Source organism: Grampus griseus (genome assembly GCF_964374135.1).
Source record: "Grampus griseus genome assembly, chromosome: 8".
NCBI lineage: Eukaryota > Metazoa > Chordata > Mammalia > Artiodactyla > Delphinidae > Grampus > Grampus griseus.
The window spans coordinates 53,077,656-53,098,291 of NC_139002.1; positions in this window are offsets into that span (position 1 = coordinate 53,077,656).

Below are 20,636 nucleotides of genomic sequence, written 5' to 3' on the forward strand. Positions count from 1 at the left end.
TATTTAGTTCTTCTTTAATATCTTTGATCAGAGTTTTGTAGTTTTCCTCATATAGATCTTGTTCATATTTTGTTAGATTTATAGCTAAGTGTTTCATTTTCAGATGTGTAAATGTAAAAGGTAGTTGTTTTTAATTTCAATTTTCACTTGTTCATTGCAGTATATAGGAAAATGATTGACTTTTTATATTAACTTTGTGTCTTAAAATCTTGATGTAGTTGATTATTAGTTTCAGGAGTTTTTTGATGTGAATTCTTTTGGATTTTCTACAAAGACAGTCATGTCATCTGCAAACAAAGACAGTTTAATTTCTTTATTCCCAATCTACATACTTTTTATTTCCTTTTCTTGTTTTATTGCATTAGCTAGGACTTCCAATATGATGAGAGAGGACATCCTCATCTTGTTCCTGATCTTAACAGAAAAGCTTCACCTTTCTCACCATTAAGTGTGATGTTAGTTGTTGCGTTTTTGTAGGTATTCTTTATCAAGTTAAGAAAGTCCCCCTCTATTTCTAGTTTGCTGAGAGTTTTTATCCTGAATAGCTGTTGGATTTTGTCACATGTTTTTTAGCATGTATTAATATGAGCATGTGATTTTTCTTCTTCAGCCTATTGATGTGATGGATTACCTTCATTGGTTTTTGAATGTTTAACCAGCCTTGCATACCTTGGATAAATCCCATTTAGTTGTGGTTTATAAATCTTTTTATACATTGTTAGATTCAATTTACTAATATTTTGTTGGGTGTTTTTACACCTATGTTCATGAGAAACATTGAACTCTAGTTTTCTTGTAATGTTTTTGTATGGTTTGGGCATTAGGGTAATTCTGGCCTCATAGAATGAATTAGGAAGTATTCTTTCTGCTTCTGTCTTCTGGAAGAGGTTGTAGAGAATTGGCATAATTTCTTCCTTCAGTGTTTGGTAGAATTTACCAGTGACCCCATCTGGGTCTGGTGCTTTCTGTTTTGGAAACTTATTAATTATCAATTCAATTTCTTTAATAGATATAAGCGTATTCAGATTTTCTATTAGTCCCATTTATTTTTAACTGCATTGTTACAAAAATATTAGGACAATACAAATTACTGAAAACAAAACCAAAGTGAAGCATAGCCGTGACTAACCACCGTGACTACTATTTATTAAGTGCTCCTACAGGCCTGCAAACTTACGAAGCACGCATTATTATTTTCACTTAACAAATGAGAAACCTGATGCTTAGAGGAACTAAAGGACCTAACCAGGGCAACGCTGCTGGTTCATATCAAGCAAAATCCAGTTCTGCCTGATTGCTTCGCTAGTGCTCTAGACACTGCACCATGATGCTTCTTCAGTCTTTAAGATAAATAGTTTTTATGTGCCATGAGGTTCCTGTGAGGAAACCCATGTCTGATTCCAGGCTTTGATTATCTCCCCTATGGTCACATTCCTATTATGGTAGCTCCACACTCAGGCACGTCCGAACTGTAGGGTACGGTCATGAATACAGGGGAAGTTCTGTCCGAGGGAAGTTCTGTCCGAGGGGGTGATCCACCCCCCTCCACACTTTTTTTGTCAAATGCATTTTTCGAACCATGGTAATGAAGCTTGAAGAGCAAAATCAGTGTTTTCCCTTTGCATGTCTCCTTGGTTAACGATCAGCCTGTACCTAAATATATTTACACAAGATGGCGCCGCTGAATCTGCATGGCAATCCACAAGCTCAGGCCTTAGCCTTAGGTGTCAGAGGTCCTGATTCAACTCCCAAAGCTACTATTTTCTCATTGTTTGCCAATGTGGGAGACACTTAATCTCTCTAAGCCTCAGTTTCTTTACCTGTGAAATGGGACAGGGTTATAATACTGAACTCATCAGAGGGTTGTGTGAATTAAATGAGCCAATGCATATGAAGCCTTTAGCACTGCTCTTGAAACAGGCTAGCGATTCAGTAAATGTTAACTAATATTGTTCCAAATCATTCTGAGTACCTACTATATGCCAAGCCCTCTCTTGTATCACCTGCTTGATCTTCAAATATTTTCATCATCTGCCCCTAATAGTAAATGGTTTTTGACTGTACATTCTCAGCATTTTCATCTTTATTTATAAATTAGATCCATGATTCACTCTCAATCCATGTACTAAACATTAAGAAACTTAAATGTTCCCTTTCTTAAAATTAAGAAGAGAGAGAGAGATGTTCGGATATTTTCTTCCCAAGTCCCAATGGGTTGTCTTGAGCACCCTGTTTTGGGGACCTCTGATTTAGCTTGTCTAAGACAGATGTTGGCCAGCTTTTTCTGTAAAGGGCTAGATAGTAAAGGTTTTCAACTTTGCACAGTCTCTCATGCAACTACTCAACTCTGCTGGGTAGCACAAAAACAGCTGGAGACAATATGCTAACATACAGGCAAGGCTGTGTTCCAATAAAACTTTATTTACAAAAACAGGTGTTGGCCACAGTTTGTAGACCTCTGATCTAAGGCAACTTGCCCTGCTAGTTATATCCAACTTTTCCTTAGAGGACTACCTAAGCCAGCAGCACTTGCAAATGTTGTGAGGTAATTGGTAACGAGGAAAAGCGAGGTGGTGTATATGATAGGTCCTTCTAAAACGTACAAAGTATATTTTATGCAAATCATCATCATCGTTGTTGTTAAAATTAAACATGTTCCCAGACATAAGTGAGCAAAGACACTGACTTCCTTTTACCAACCTAATTATGTAGGCATGATGTGGAGTCTTGTGTAAACAAGGACTGCCCTAGCTGAGCCTTTGCAAAGAAGAGATAGTCTTCTATTTGATTTTCTTTCTTACCTTCTTCTAATCCCTTCATCTGGTCCTGATACATACACATAGGAAAGGAGTAGGTCTTTTCTGTGAAAATTATTAGGGTCCACGAACAGGGACATATAAAAGATTAGTGACTTCATGGGGGAAATGGCTCATTCATCACTAGATACTATTGCCCACTGTGTGCCAGGCACTGTGCTGGACGCTGAGTTGGGGAGGGGAGGGGCATGGAGGATACAGCAATGAATGACAGGTGGTGTCTGCCCTTGAGGAGCTCCAGTCAGACGTTCCCCCCACCTCCCATCCAACATCACTCCTGTTCAAGGTCCCCAGGGATCTCCATGTTGCTAAACCCTGTGGTCATTGCCCAGTCCTCACATGACTGGACCAATTTACATGGATGGTAACACTGCTTCTTGAGTACTTTCTTCACCTGTGCTCAGGAACTCCATGCTCTCCTGGTCTGTCTCACCTCACTACCCACTACTTTTTCTGCCTCTCTTACTGCTTCCTCTGAGTCTCAAACCTCTAAATGCTGGGAGGCCCCAGGGCCCAGTCCACAGACCTTTTCTCATTCCACTCTACACGTCCTTGGAGACCTCATCCAGTCTTATAGTTTAAATGGATTTAAATGTAGATGACTGTCAGATTTATATCTCCAGCTTGGACCTCTGTCCTGAGCTCCTAATGCATATATTCACCCAAACAGGCAGTAGCTGTCCTCAAACCTAACACGCCCAAGCCCATTCCCTGGTTTTCTCCCATCACCAACCTGTTCTTCCCACAGCAGCTCCATTCCTTGCTTTGCTCAGGCTAATTTCCTGAGAGTTTTATTGTCTCTTCATTTTCTCTCTGTACCCCACATTCCACATCTAATACATCAACAGATACTGTGAGCTCTACCTTCAAAAGCATGTAAAGAATAGCACCACTTCCCATCACCTTCACACCCTCACCCTCGTCATTTCTCAGCTGGATTCTCACAGTAGCCTCCTACCTGTGCTTCCTGCTTCCTCTTTGCTCCCCTCCAGTCTGTTCCTGTCGTTCTTCTGCTCAAAACCTTTCAAAGATTCCCCATCTCAGGGGAAAGGTCAAAGCCTTTACAACGTCCCACGGGGCTCTGCACATCTGTCAGAGCAGCATCCCACCCTGATGCCCCCAGCTCATCTCGCTCTCTCCTTGGTTCCTCCCAGCCCAGCGACACCAGCCTCCTTGTTGCCCCGCTAACACGCCAGGCACTCTTCTGCCACAGCCCCCTTTTGCCCTTGCTGGAACTTTAATCCTCCCAGATACCTGCAGAGCTTGCTGCCTCACTTCCTTCAGGTGTCTGCTCAATGCCACCTCTTCAGCGAGGCCTTCCCTGACCTAACTGTATAAAACTGACTGCTTCCACCAATCTCTTTCCTTCTTATTTCCCTCTATTTTTCTTCATAGCATTTACCGTCACCTAACATGTCACGTATTTGTTGTCTGACTTCCACTTTAGAATCTAACACCCTGAGGTTTTTTGCTCTGAGCCTGGAACAATACCTACAGGTACTCGCTGACGCTTTGAAAGGGGAGGGAGGAAAAGAAAAGAAAAGAAAAATGGTCTACTATCCACTAGAGCTTAGCACTAAAGTAATTATGTGTAGGTCAGTGGGTGCGGTAGATCTGAAGACCATGGAAGCCGAAGGGGGTTGCAACCCCTCACTTTAATTAGAGCAATTCTTGTATCTGTTTATCTACTGAGCGCCAATATGTTTCATTTTAGGAGGAAAAGTCCCTCTACTAAAAAAAAGTATTTAAACAGCTAATTAAAAACAACTGTTCTCGGCTGTAGATGGCCATCTGAGGGCATGGAGCTGGCAGGTGGCATGATTCTGTCTGCTTATGATGAAGATGAGCCTGGCATGGATGTGGAGGTTAGCATGTAGGGCTGAGAACCAAGCAGAGAATCTAGGAGCAAAGGCCATAGCCGGGTCAAGGTAAAAGGTAGTGACACTGAACTTCTCAAGCAGGGAACCAGCAAATTCCTACTTCTTTCTCTAATCTGGTAGACAGATGCTAGCCGCTTGCTTCGGCCCACGCCTTCCCCTCTTCGGTGAATAAAATGGATGTGATTGTATTTACATGTACTAATACTATATTATTACTACTAAATATGTACTATATACTGTATATTACTGTATACTAAATCCTACGTCTACCTGCACGTATAGGAAGTCGTCTTCACATACACATGAATATGCATGCGGCTTCATGTTGCCTAATTAGCTTCCTTAAGTCCTTTGGAGAAGGAGGCAGCGTAAAAATGAAGGAGTAAATAATTAAGTGTCAAATAATTAAAAGTACTGTTGAGAAAGTATGTCTTTTAAATCGTTTTTTTAATTGGGTTCTTCATAAGACTGACTTGGACAGTTTCTCTTAGAAGATGTGTTGATTGACAGCCTATATAGGTATTAATAATAGGCAGTCAGTCTGCTAGGAATATATGAAGTGTTCAGGAGACAGAACATCGGGAACTGGATGCCAAGAACGCAGGCAGCAGTCTCGACTTGGAACACGTCGTTTTCTTGGCGGAGAGTCAGTGGCCATTGCCCAGAGCTGGAGTTGTTTGTGTATAAGACTACCTAAGGGTCTGCATCTCACTGTTGTGACATGTCAAGCACTTCTAGTGAGACCAGAAGCCATCAGTTACGTGATTGGTCCTACGGGCAGTGCATTCAGCAAATAGTTTATAATCAGAGGCTCCTGACCAAAATTGTAGGCGTGTCTCTGAAACTGGGTGTGTGACTTAAAAAAAAGTCTTGTCGTATTTTCTCATTTAAAAATTATACTTATTTATTCTTGAAAATTTAGAAACTACAGATGAGCAAATGGAAGAAAAGAAAAAATATCTATTACCTTACCACATTGAAAAAAAACAGTGGCTCTTTCTGTTGTGTAAACACACACACACATCACCTTTTTTTTTAATTTCTAAAAATGGAACCACGCTCTGTATTAAATTTTGTGCTTTTTTCATTTAACGATGTGTGTAATATACAACTTTCTATGTCATTAAATATTCATCTGCAGAATCATTTTGTAAGGCTGCATAGTATTTCATCCTACAGAATGCCAGACTGTATTTACATTTCTCCTGCTGTTAGACTTTCAGGTTGTTTCCTACTTTTCTTCACTCCTGTACTCACTATTGCAATGAGTGCCCTGTGCCGATATTCAGCCAGTTGGCACTGATACAATAATATAGTCTGCCCTGCTCAATGAAGCAGTGCTCATATCATTATATACTTTTAATATCACCCTAGAAAACATCTTTATATAAATCCAGGGATTCCTTGGGATACTTTTTAGAACTATTAGAATTTCTGGGTTATCGGAATTCAACATGTTTACTGATTTTTGCTATATTTTGACAAACTGACTTCTCAAAAACAAGCCCTAGATAACAGCAGGTTGGACAGTCTAGGAAGCCCTTCTGAGCTCAAACCTTCTGGGGCATTTGTTCAAGAAGTTTGATGAGGAAGAAAAGCAAGAAATAGAGCTTGCTTTTGAGTCAAATAAAGACTGACAGAGATATTGACATAGAGCTATTGCGTATCAGTTGGGGTCCTGGCAAGAAACAGTGGCATTCGTTTTGAGGTATAATTAAGGGGAGTGTGAGGAAGGGACTGTTCTTTTTTTTTTTTTTTTTAATCTTTATTGGAGTATAATTGCTTTACAATGGTGTGTTAGTTTCTGCTTCATAACAAAGTGAATCAGTTATACATATACATATGTTCCCATATCTCTTCCCTCTTGCGTCTTCCTCCCTATCCCACCCCTCCAGGCGGTCACAAAGCACTGAGCTGATCTCCCTGTGCTATGCGGGGCTGCTTCCCACTAGCTATCTACCTTACGTTTGGTAGTGTATATAATATGTCCATGCCTCTCTCTCGCTTTGTCACAGCTTACCCTTCCCGCTCCCCATATCCTCAAGTCCATTCTCTGGTAGGTCTGTGTCTTTATTCCTGTCTTACCCCTAGGTTCTTCATGACATTTTTTTTTCTTAAATTCCATATATATATGTGTTAGCATACGGTACTTGTCTTTCTCTTTCTGACTTACTTCACTCTGTATGACAGACTCTAGGTCTATCCACCTCATTACAAATAGCTCAATGTGTGGCAGGATTGGGGGCAATCACAAAGGCTGGTGAAGCCCCTTGGGGCTAGTAACAGCTGGGAGCTGTGACCACCGGTAGCCCAGATGGGCAGGGGAAGGGAGCAGGCACAGGAACCTGGAGAGAGCTGTAGCTGTATTGTAGTTCTAGCAAAAGGCTGCCCCAAAAGAGTTGTGTCCTCCCACACAGGAACACAGCCACTGCCAACCCACAGCCTCCCAGGCAGCCTGCCAGGAGAATAAATACCCCAAACTCACTCTCTTCCCAACTTTGACTTCCTGCCAGGGCTCCCGCTGGCTGAACCCAGCTGGTAGCCAGAGGGAGCCCTTTGATGCAGGTTAAAGAACAGCCTCCCAGGGCATCAAGGGGGCCAGAGAAGGGTGGGAAGGCTCTGGACAGGCACACCAAGACATCTGACTGGCATCGCCCTAGACATAAGCAGGGATGTCGAGTTTTTGTTTCAAATCAGGGTCTGAAAACTGAGGGAAGGATGGATTGAAGAAAAAGAAATTAAGGACAGTGAGGAAATGAAATCAGAATTCTGACCTGGTCTTTTGCCTGCTGTGGAAGTATCCGAGACATAGGAATGTATGAGTCAGTAAATCTCTCCCCTGACAGCTTCCTGAACTAGGTTTCACATTTGCCACCTCTTACAAGCCACTCCCAGCACAGTTTTTGAAGGTTTTCAGTAGCATCTGGGCAAAGGACAAAGGGAGGGGTGAGGTGGGAGGGGGGAGGAACCAAGATAATCTTATGTAACTTACATCCTTCTGAAAACAGTTTTGCTTTTATTTTAAGAAGTGCTATTTATGAATTCTCCAGGGGGTTAAAAAGCCTAAGAGATGGCTTTTTGATGAGATGTCAGTAGCACAATCTCTTAGCTCCTGGAATAAATGATGCTTTTGTTTGGGCTTTCTGTTTTTCAAAAAGGCCATCTGTTTTCATAAACATAAATGAAAATCTCTAGCCACCTTTTCCCTTATAACCCTCTGTCTCTTTGCACAAATGACAATATTCCCTTCATGATTCATTCCTGAAGACGTTCTTCTGGGCTAAATGCTGCTACTAAATTTGTACTTGGGTTTTCACTGTGAGCCCCGCATGATCATTGCTCAGCTGGCAACTGTATTATTACAGCTTTTATTTCTCAAGTCCCAGATTGTTATACCCTTGGGTTGCCCGGGGCTCTGCACCAGGCTTTATGCAACTGGCTTCTCCTATTTCTCGTGGGATGTTTGAGGTCTTTGGGGGAGCCCAATAAGTAGCACCCCTCTTTCCATACGAGCTCTGAACAAACTGAGAAATAAACAGGGTGGCAGATGGCAGCCAAAGATCATGTTTATTACTGATAATGAATCACTTGGCTTGGTGTGAGAACCAAATTGACTTGATAATTGGATCCAGGATTAGGCAGACTGACCCACCTGGTCACGGGCAGTGCCGGATGGGGGCAGAGGAAGAGCCAGCCCCTGGAGGAATAGCAAAAACACGTGGCCAGCTGCCAAGGGGAAGAAGAGTGGGGCTCAACTGAGCATGCCCAGTTTCTTCTTCCTCAGTTTACCACCAGTGTAACTCACTCCACTCCCTGTGAGTAAAGGGGCAGAGAGAGGCCAGAAGGCTTACTGATGGGGCTCCCTTCACGTGGAAAGAAACATCAGGAATTAGAACGGAGTTTTCTTCCCAGCAGCGACATGGGTCACACTGAAGCTGTAAGACACGCCTTGCATGAGTCTAGCACAGTTGTCCCTCAGTATCTGCAGGGGTCAGTTCCAGGACCACCTCCCCACTGTGGGTACCAAAATTTGAGGATGCTCCAATCCCTTATAGAAAATGGTGTACTTTTTGCAATATAACCCACCACATCCTCCCCTATACTTTAAATCCTCTCCAGTACTTACAATACCTAATACAATGTAAATGTTATGTAAATAGTTGTAAATACAATGTAAATGCTATGTAAATAGTTGCCAGTGCGAGCAAATTCAAGTTTTGTTTGGGGGAACTTTCTGGAACTCCCTCCCCCGCCCCCCTGCAAATTTTTGATCCAGTAGCAGATGTGAAACCTGCGGATGCAGAGGGCTGACTGTACATAAAATATACTCAGCAAATACTTGTTGACTTGTATGTTTGTTCACTTAACACATACTTATTGAACAAAGACATAGAGCCCAGATAAGGAGTTTAGCTTTTTTATTCTCAGTACAGTAGAGAGCTGCTAGAAGGTTCTGAGCAAGGGAGAAACATGATCAGATTTACATTTTTGAAGAATTACTCTTGTTGCCTTTTGGATAATGGATTACAAAAAGAACATGTGTGGAAGTGGGGAGGCGGATTAGAAGGCTCTCACTGCTGTCCAGGTGAGAAATGATGATGCCTAAGACTAGGGTGAAATCAGAGGGCAAAGACATAGATGAACAGCTGGGGAATAACTTGTAGATGGAGTTATCAGGATTTGCTGATGGTTTGGAGCGGGGGTCGGGGGGCGGGAAGACAAGGGACCAAAGGAGACGAATTGCGGGTGACCTGGATTTTTATTTGAGCAATTAAATAGATGGAGGTTAAATAGACAGAGAGGGGCAGGTTTGGGGTAAATGAATGAATGATGATGTCTCTGGGTTACCCAGTCTCTTTTGGAGGCCTGTGGTGGATTGATCATACATCCCTGTTTGCCTGGGACTGTCCTGGTTTACACCTGCTGACCCAGCATAATTATTAAGAATTCTTCCTTTGAGCCTCAAAAGTGACCTGCTTTGGATGATAAAGTACCTGGTCACCCAAGCTTAGAGAGAATGTTGAGCTTGTAGAGAATTGTTGGAAAAGTGCTTTGAAATGGGAAAAACAGTACATAAACGTAAAGCATCAATCAACATTAGCTATGTTAATGAAGATTTGTCCAAAAGCTGAATCTTCTTTGCTCATTAACTTACGTGATTATTTTAGGTTACATTCCTTTGCTGTCTGATTCATCATCTATGCCTTGTAGCTCCAGAATAGGACCCTGTTCCCATAACATCCTCCCCTCAGCCCCTCCCCCTCCCCTCCCCCTCCCCCTCCCCCTCCTTGTCTTCACTCCAACCTTCCCCCAGTTTTCAGTGATTGCTAAAACACCAGACTTCATTGCCCTATGGGGACTCTCCATTTAAGGGAACCCAATGGTTAACGTTTTTGTAGATCAAGACTTGGTTAGGTATTAAACAATGGTTCCCTGCTCTACAGCTTTTTCTTGGCTAGGTTCACCTCAAGGGAGACAGTCTTAAAAAACAATCCTCACTCATCCTGGTTCCCAGAGTACTTTATGAAAATGAAAATAGCCCCGTTCCAGCCGCCTTCCCTTCTTGAGAATGTCTAAATACACAGTTGTGCCCACAGAGGCTTTTGCATTTCACACAATGCCACAGCTCTGTGTATTAGCTGGGTGAGGCATGCAAGATTTGGAGAAAGACAGCTGTAGGTGCCAGGGTTCTGGTCCCACCTCTACCCCTTTGTGGACTGTGACAAAAATACTCCCCCACTGAGGTCTTCATCTCCTTACCTGTCAAATAGGGGAAGGGGTCTCTCTGACCTTTGTGATTCCTTCCAACTCACCATTTCTTTTCACGATGTAAGTGCGGCATGGGTCACGATGGTTGTGGAGACGGGGCGAATTCTGTCACAGCCCTTACTTCTCAAGTCAAGTTTAAACTGACTTGAGCCTTCACACACAGATTGATGCAAATCCAGATTGTTCTCCCTGTTCCCATAACATCCTCCCCTCAGCCCCTCCCCTCCCCCTCCCCCTCTCCCTCCTTCTCTTATGATTCCTCCTGCCTGCTTCCCTTCCCAACTTATACTAGAACCAAGGACATTTATACAATCTGCGCCCCAACCAAAGGTCTCTCACACTCCCCTTCCTGTATTAGTTTGCTAGGTCTGCCATAACAACGTACCACTTACTGGGTGGCTTAAATAACAGGAAGTTATTGTCTGGAGGCTAGAAATCAGAGAGCAAGGTGTCGGCAGGGCTGGTTCCTTCTCAGGGCTGTGAGGGAGAATCTGCTCCTTGCCTCTCCCCCAGCTTCTGGTGGTTTGCTGGCATCCCTGGCTTGTAGAAGCGTCATTCCAATCTCTGCCTTTATTTTCACATTCCATTCTCCCTGTGCGTGTGTCTGTCTCCAAACTTCCCCTTTTTATAAGAACACCAATCGTGTTGGATTTGGGCCCCACCCTACTCCAGTATGACCTCGTCTTAACTATTTACATCTGCAATGACCCTATTTCCAAATACGGTCACATTCCAAGGTACTGAGGGTTAGGACTTCCAACATACATATTTGGAGGGACACAATTCAACCCATAATACCTTCCAAGTATTGAAATTCTGTTTTGTTCAATCCACTGCTGTAGTTAGCACCGTTTTACCTTATGGATAGCCACTGGCCCATGGCCCTCTGTCTAGTACTGGTCTCCCAGTGTAGCGAAGTCTCACTGACCCAGCTTCCTACTCAAGCCTGCATGACACTTGGAAGGAGAGGGGTCTTCGTGCTAGATTTTGCCTCTGATGTTTCCCACTAGACTTCTGAGACGACTAGCCCCCTTAGCAGCATTCTCCTCCTAGCACTGCCAAGGTCCCACCATCTCAGAGGTGTTCAGCACAGCTGAACGTGAAGAGCTCATAAGACTGCAATAAAGCCAGCCAACTCTCTCTTTAGGGGCAAACCCCAGGCCCCAGAAACAAAGTCCTGTCTCGTTCTCCTTCTTCCTTGGAATAGGGGGAAAAAAACTTACATTTTTTTCCAAATTAATGTCAGCTTCCCCTGCCCTCCCCACGATGGCTTTCTTGCTCTATCAGCAAAAAAAGAGACACAAGTTAAGTTCCCCATGAGACATCCTGCTGTAATGTATGCAATCAGTAAATGTTCGCTGAGCAGCTACAACGCATTGTACTGGGTCCTGGGTTCAAAGGTGACCACCCCATGTTTCCGCCCTCAATTTATGGTGAATGACCCAAGTTTCAAATAATCAACTGACACCCAGTCTTCCAGAGAAGGGCAGTGACTTGCCCAAGGTCATGCAGTGGGTACGTGTCAGAATTAGAACTACCATCGCTAGCTCCTCGTCCGTAGTAAAGGTCTGTGTGGCTTTCAACCTGTGTGTCAGGACATTCTGAACACGTGTCTTTTGCTGCCTGACAATGTTGCCTTTGTGCTGGTCTCTGGCCACGGTGGGACTAGTGGTGGCTTGTGGTTGAGTGTCAGTCTCATCATACTTCGTGTGGGAAGAAGCATATCACACAGTCTGACACTGGATCTTGTAAAGAAAACCATCATAAGAGCCTAAGCATGACCAGAGATTCGTTAAATGAACAGTCTCTGGGGGAGCTCCAGTTACTGCAGCATACATGTGCTGATTACAGAGGCAGCTTGGTGGAAGGGGAAGGTCTGGGAGACCTGGGTCTGCATTCCATTACCAATAGGCACTGGCTCTGTGGTCCTGAGCGGGTGACTTAACTTCTCTGAGCGTCAGTGTCTTCCCTCTCATGACCCACTCAGTGCCACATTCCAGGAGAGGAACCTGGTTCGTTCCCGGAACTGAGGCCGAGAACCTGGGCCTCATTCCCAAACGTACCGGCGTATCTGTTACCCGTTGCTGTGTAACAAACTTGGTGCTTTCAAACCACAAACTTGGCGCTTTCAGACAACACGATTTATCATTGCGTCCTCGGCTGTGGGTCAGCTGGGCAGCTCTGCTGATCTACGGGAAACTTGGCCGGGCTCATTCATACATCTGAAGCCAGTTGAGGATGACCTGCCATCCCCATTGGCCTGGGACTGAAAGCGTCCCTGGGGTGTGGGGCATTCCGTTTAAAACTAGGAAAGTCCCAGGCAAAAAGGGATGACTTGATCACCCTGGGTCAGCTGGTGGGTGGGCTGAGGTCTGGTTGTTATCTGGGGCCCTGGAGGGATAGGGGAGGAGTGGCTGAGCCATGTACCTCTTGTCATCCAGTAAAATAGCGTGGGCTTGATCACCTGGCAGCTGGGCACAACTCCAAGAGAGCAGGAAGACGTGGGCTCAGAGCTCACGCGTCATCACGTTGCTTCATTCTGTTGGTCAAAGCAAGTTACAAGTTCAGCCCAGATTTAACAGATGGGGAAACGCTCTTCATCTCTTGATAATAGGATCTGCAGTCACATTGCAAAGGGGGATGAATACGAGGAGGGGAAGACTAGTGACAATTTCATAATTAATCTGCCGCAAGCGCCAGGAGCTCTGCCTTCTGCAGTAGTCTGATACTGTGTCTATCAGCCGCTGGGATGCCAGAAGCCAAGAGTGTGATGTGAAACAGAGCAGGCTTGGGTCCTCCCCAAGACTCTCCTCTTTGTGCCTTGCTTTCATTCTGCTCTCCTTAGCCCATGTGGTTCCCATTTACTGGAATACCCTTCCCTCCTCTTTGCCTGGCCAACTCTTCTCTTAAGGAATGCAGCTTGGTAGTCACTTCCTCCAGGAAGCCCATCCGGACCTCCCGGGCTGGCTTAGCATTCCCTCACTACCCTGGACCACCACCCCATTCTCCCACACCCTCTGTGCTTCCCTGTATCTCAGCACCGATCACTGGCATCAGCTCTGTGGAGACCTGGAGCTCCTTGATGTCAAGGATGGTGGGATTTGTCTCTGCATCCTGGCAGCCCACTGAGGGCAGGGGACGTAGCAGGTGCTCAGGAGATGTTTGCTGAAGAGGTGACTTGAGGTCACCACTAATTAAAGTTCCAGCTGGGATGGAAGCTCAGGTCTTTTTGAGCCCCAGAGTCATTGTTTTGCCCGCTCCACTCAGGCCCCCGTCAGCTGCAGACATCAGCGTCATCGTGCTCCCATCTGCCAGGCACAAGACAATGATCTAACTGTGGCCTCACCTCCACAAACCGGTTCCTGCACTTTTGGGCCTTGGCACTGTCTAGGGTGAGAGTCTGCACACGAACGACAACAGTGATGTGGGTGTCAGTGTGAAAGTCAGACCTGTGTCAGCCTCTGCCTGCCACCGTGCTGTGACTCTTTTTTCAGGATCCCTGCAGCTGTCCAGCATTGGCACCCCGGCCACAGTCCTGCAGGCCCTGTGGATGTGGAGGAGTCTGGTTCAGGGATGGGGAGAGTCAGACAGTGCTGAGGTCTGCCCTGCCCCCCTTCTCCACCCATGGCTACCACCCTTCTATGGGTCCCATCCCCTCCACCTGGAGGGTTCAAACAGCCTCTACACTGAGCTCCCTGCCTCTACAATCACACAGCCTCCGCACAGAGTATGCTTTCTAGAATGCAGGAGAACGTGGTGATTAAGAACAAGACTCGGGAGCCAGACCACTCAGTTTCTGCCACTTCTGGCTGGGCAGCCTTGGGTGATTTTTTTTAACCTCTCTGTGTCTCCCCATTTGTAAATGGGGATGTACCTGTGTCTTAAGATTGCTTTGAGGATTAGTTGTACATGCATAAGGTGATATGTGAAAAGTAGAACATTTCCTGGGGCAGTTAGTGGTCAGTCCATGTTAGCCAGTATTGTTACCATCTCTGCCCTGCCTCAGACACTTCAATGGGTCCCCAGTGGCCACAAAATGGAGTTTGAGCTCCTATCACAAAGATCAGACTTTTGCCGTTTACCCTTCCTCCTTCCTGCCTTGAACACAGATAGACCGCTGGGAGGTGCAGCAGCCATCTTGCAACCACGAGGAAAATGTTAAGGATGGCGGAGCTATAAGGGAAAAGGAGCCTGAGGCCTTGACGACACTGCTGAACTGCTATGCCAGCCTGAACTACTTTTGCGAGACTGTTTATTGCATGAAACAAATCAATCCCATGTTTATTTAATAGGGGGAAAAAATCCTAGCTTCTGTGCCTGACATTCATGATTCTCCAGGAGCTGGTCCGTTTTCCTTCTGCAACCTCATTTCCGAAATCATATCCCATCCTGCATTCCTTGACTTTATGTTCTAGACTTACTGAACTACCTGGAATCCTTCCCACACACTGCTCTGTTTTGAACCTCTCAACCATTGTTCATGCTTTTCTCTCTTTAATTCTGTCTGGAACTTCCTGATCCACTCTCACCTATTTTCTGCCTGGCAAACTCCAATTCATCCTGCAAAACCCTGCTCTGATATTAGCTCCTCTATGAAGATGGAACTGACTTCTCTCCCTATTCTGGGCCAATTAATCACTGCCTGCCTACAAAATTGAGCTAGAATATCTGAGTTTGATTCCCACTTCTGCCACTTTCTAGTAATTCCTATCTCTCTATGCCTCAGTTTCCTCATGAATTAAATGAAGCAAATAATAGGGTCTTATGGCAATTAGATAAGATAATGTGTTGCTCATTCTGAACAGCCAATAGTAAATGCTCAAGTAGTGCTAGCTCCCATCCTCTTCATCATTCTTATGCTACCAGGTCTGTCACCCCCTCTTGCTCATAAACTCTCAAGGGCAGGCACTGTTTGATTCCTCTCTGGAGCCGCTGCCCCTAGCATAGTGCCTGGTACACAGAGTGGGCATCAGGAAATGTGGCTGAACTTGCCAATGAAAGCCTTTTGGAAAGCAGAGCATGCTCTATCCCCTTGGCATTCCCAGAAATGGAGCCGAAAAGGCCTGGAAGAGGAAACGGCCCCGGCTTCCGCTCTGGGGGCTTTCTCAGTGAGATCACTAGTGGAGCCTGTCTCAACCTACATCACCTCAGAGGAGATAATAAAGGTACGAGTCCTGGGGCTTCCCTGGTGGCGCAGTGGTTGAGAGTCCTCCTGCCGATGCAGGCGACACGGGTTCGTGCCCCGGTCCGGAAGGATCCCACATGCCGCGGAGCGGCTGGGCCCGTGAGCCATGGCCGCTGAGCCTGCGCATCCGGAGCCTGTGCTCCGCAACGGGAGAGGCCACAACAGTGAAAGGCCCGCATACCGCAAAAAAATAGAAAAAAAAAGGTATGAGTCCTCCGTGGAGTGTAAAGAGCCATTGAAACGTGGCGGCACCACTGCTGCTGCTGCTGACACTGAAGATTCTTGGACGCAGTGTGCATGGAGCCAGTAGAACCTGCTCTGGGGCTCCAGGCGCCTCTGGGGATGGTCAGGACCTGAAAGACCCTCCCTATTTGGAAGGCACGAAGAAGGTATGAAGGCATGAAGAAGGCCTGTCTGATTCTCCTGCGGTGTCGAAGAAAAAGTTAGGCAGACCTGGGCATCTCTGACAGTTCCTGGCTACGTGGCTTGAACAAGTGATTTCAGCTTTAAGCCTCAGTTTTCACATCTGTTACAATGAGTTTATGGCATAGGATTGTTGTGAGGATGAAATGTAACAGCAAGCGTGAAGCACCTGGCACAGTGCCTGGAAGGCAGTACGTACTCCGCTAGTGTCCCTTCCCCTTTCACCCTTTTCCTTCCCGCCTTCTATACACTTGGGCCCGGGGGATTGCCATCCTCCCAGTGACAGGGCCTAGGTGTGTTGTAAGCAGGCTGGTTCTTGAGATTAAACATGCCGCTTTCACCTAGGACGGGGTCTAGGAGCCCACAGGCAGAGAGGACAGCGTCTGTGCCTGCAGAGGCAATTTGCTTTCCCTGGAGCACAGCTCGGGCTATGGAAATGGCCCCTGCAGGGCTGAAGAACTGTCCCGGCTGGTGCAGACACAGACTGGGGGATCCTCACCTGGCCCCGAGGTGACCTGACCAGGCTGCATGGCTCAGCGCACTGAGCACCTGACTGGGACTGCTGGTGCGGGGAGGTCCTGCTGGGCTCCAGACCTGCTACCTTGGGTCCAGGAGGGAGAGCTTCCGGGCCCTGCTAGCCAGAGCCTGGGAGCCCAACAAGCAGACCACATGGGTGTCTAAGCAGCCAGGATGGGTGGAGGAGAGGAATTTAAGGGGTGACTGTGGGCTGCCATTTCATCTCTCTGAGGTTTTGTTTCCTTGTCTGCAAAAGGAGGTTAATGAAGATTCAATGCAATAAGTGTCCAGGGGAGCTGGAAAATAATACCCACCTTCCTGGTCTAAATTCAAAATTAACTGAGACATAGCAGAGTCAGATAATAATAACAAATACTTACATACCATCATCACTAGCTAAGCGCTAACACTATCTTAGCACTTACTGTTTGTCAGCCTCTGTTCTGAGCACTTCATGGTATAACTAATTTAATCCTCACAACAATCCTGTGTAGTAGTAGGTACTATTATCATCCCAGTTTTACAGGTGAGAACACCAGTGAATGTCTAATTAATTTGCCCCCAAATCCCACAACTAGTAAATGGTAGCACAGGGTTTCATGCCGGTGGCCTGGCTTCAGAGGCTGTGATCCTGACCACTGCACTGCACAAACGATGGAAAGCAGTGCAGCTACAGATCTGTAGCCAGAAGGGCTTGCTAACACTGCATTCTAGAATTAGAGACAGCCCTATCCATTCCATGCAGGAGAAGAGAGGTTGGCTTTCTGTAGGCCATTTTGGGGGCCTGGGGCCAGAGATATTTCAGGTGGAGGCAAGTCCAGTTCTGTCTGCCAAACCCACCAGTCCAATAGCTGTCCCTTGTAGCACAGTGTTAGTTTCCTATCCCAGTTCTAGAGTCTGAAAGTCTGAAATCCAGGTGTCAGCAGGGTTGGTTGGTCCTTCCTGGAGGCCCTGAGGCAGAACCCATTCCATGCCTCCCTAGTAGCTTCCTCGGTGTCCCTTGGCTTGTACGCACATCACTGCAGTCCCTGTCTCCATTCACATGGCATTCTCTGTGTCTCTGTGTCCTTCTCCATCTTTTTAAAGGACATTTTCATTGGATTTAGGGTCTACCCTCAACCCACACGAGCTCATCTAGTTCTTTGCCTTGATTACATCTGCAAAGATCCCAGTTCCAAATAAGGTCACATTCTGAGACTCCCAGCAGACAAGAATTTTGAGGAGACACTATTCAACCACAACAGAGAGAATTAAGTGAAGGAGTGGGAGAAGCCAAGAGTGTTTCCATAAGGAAGCACGCTGCAGAAGATTCCTCTGGTATTAGTAGATACTAGCTTGGCTGCTTTAACAGAGATCAAAACAACAGTATCCAAAGCATAACAGAAGCTTGTTTCTCTTGCACATAAAATCTCAGCGTGGGGGATAGAGAAGTTCTTCACAAGATTCTGTGGGGACTGAGGCTTCTCTGTCTGGGGCTCTGCTGTGCCCTGGGATATGCCCTCTGTTCCAAAGGCAAAGTTGGCTCACTAGAGAGGGCCATGCTTAAGCTGGCACATGGTGAAATTGGAAGCGGAGGGCACCCAGCTTCCTTCTAAGGGCACAACCAAGAAGTTGCATATAACACCTCTGCTCACACCCAGAACTTAGCCAGTCACACCTGGCTGCAAGGGAATCTGGGAAATCTAGTCTTTGGCTGAGAGGTCATGTGACCGGCTAAGACTCAGAGGATTCTATTTCTTAAAGAAAGACAGGGAGCTGGATTATCGAGGGATGCTAACATCAAGTATGGGAAGTCCCTGGCACTTGGTAGGTAGTTCAGCTAATTATGATTTCGATCTTCTGCCATGACATTGCTGATAACTTCTTCTCACTGGCCCTGTGCCAATAAACCTCTGCATTTTCCACTGACCATGTCACCAGTCATCACAGTAACCCAAGCACAGACTGATCATGACGCCATAATCCTAAGACAGTCCACTCCTTTTCACACTCCTTCTCACCCTTCTTAACCTGGCTCACAAGATCTGCTGCTCTCTGGGCCTGCCCTCCTCTCCAGCACATCGCTGGACCCCAGGTTACAGATCCCGGGAGTAGGGAGGCTCTCCCATTTTCCTGCATCTCTGACTGCGGGAATCTCCTGTGTCCTAGAATCTGAACCCACCGGCGCTGCAGGCCCTGACCATGCTGAGTGGATGCCTTCCTGCATGCTGGAGGAGCTTGTAGAATTTTCTGGCATTAGAGGGTGAAAGACAAAACGGTAATTACAGGAACATCTGTTCCTGAGTGGAAAGCGTATCTTCTGCACACCAGGACACATGCCTGCACAGTTCAGCAAGCTGGTTGTTAAAATGGAAGAGAATGTTCTGGGAGCGGGGACTAATGGACCCAGCCGTGACGGAGGCTCCGCTTCCTGGAAGGAAGCTGTGCTGGGAAATAGGGAGGAATAAGTGCAGGTGGCGAGTGAGGGGCTGAGGGAGTGACTGCATGGAAAAGGCAGTGAGTGCATAAAGGAGAGAATGAATGAAAGGGTGAACGAATGAGTGAGCTAATGAGCAAATGAAGAAATAAGTAAGTGACTAAATGAATGAATGAGTGAATGAGTAAATAAATTGAAGAAGTCCATGAGTAAATGAACGAATGAATGAATGTGTGTGATTTTGAGTAACTGTATAAGTAAACATTGGAGAAAATGAACATGAGTGAATGAGTGAATAATTGTGAATGAGTAATTAAGTAAAGAGATGAATAAGTGATTGAGTCCATGCATGAGTGAGCCAGCCGTTGAATTACCCTTCTTTTCCCGGCAGCAAGACTGGAATTGTGGGGCAAGACTGGAGTCTGGTCTAGGTGGAGGTCCAAGGTCAGGGCTAGCATGGCAGAGCCAGGGCTCATACCCTGGCTGTCTCATACCAAGGGGTGTCCATCTGCAGCGCTCACCACCACCCATGCTTTAGCTGCTGTGAATATACTTGGTAGGGGGAAGCGATCCTCTCTTTCTTAAAGAACCTTAGCAAAATTCTGGTGCAGCCAGAAAAGCTTAAGGTTCTAGAAGGACTTTTTATTTGTGAAAATGTTTCAAAGGTTGATTTTCTTTGTATCAGGTACGCTCATTTCCCAGCAAATTCACAGAAAGTCTTGAGAAGGAATCAGAAAGGGGGTCAGAGGATACAGGTGAACACTGTCAGGGTGCAGGGAGCAGAGTCCCTGGGTCCCCTATAAGTTGAGAATAGTCTCTGAGAGCAGAGGGAAGCTGCTGAGCGAGATAATGTTGGGTTTTCTGGCAGGACAGGTAGTAAGACAGATGCCCTTCTGTCTTTTCCTCTGAGTCTGGGTGAGTTAGAACGTGCTGGTCAGGGAGTTTTGACAGCAGTTCACTTCAGCCAGGCTTTCTCCAGCACTTGCTGGGTGCGCACTGCCATGGATACAGTGATGAAAGTACACCGGCCAGGGCCTCATGGAGTTCAGAGCAGTGGAGCCACCAGTGCGATATGGTGGAATCATGGTAGAAAGCAGGGGGCTGTGCGACCCCAGCAGGAGGAGGTCGGGGAAGGTGTCACAGGGTTAGGTGACTTGTGGACTAAACCTTGGAAGGGGGTTAGAAGTTTGAGAGAGTCCAGGCAGACACACTGCATGAACAGAATCGTGGAGGATTGGAAGGGCAATGAATGTTGGTGACGTCCACAGCTCAGAAACTGCGTGACTCAGTACCAGGAAGGGGGGCCTGCCTTATTAAGAAGGCAGGTCCTGGGTCAGGTGCTTGGTGAGCATTTGTTGAATGCATAAATGAATGAAGGTATGAAAGAAGGAGAAAGCAAAGGAAGGGGGAGAAAGGAAGGTGGAGAGGTTTACTCCGAGCTATAGAGCAGGTTGTTTGGGGGCAGCCCAGGGCTTTAGAGACCTGCACATGGGAGCAGGTCCAGGGGAAAGTGTTGGTCTCTGGGTGCCCTCTGGTTGTGCTCAGGTCGGCACCTGGCACACAGTTAACACTTAGTACATATATTTTGAAGAAATGTTAGTAGGTTCTTGAATTTGTGTCAGAATTAAGAC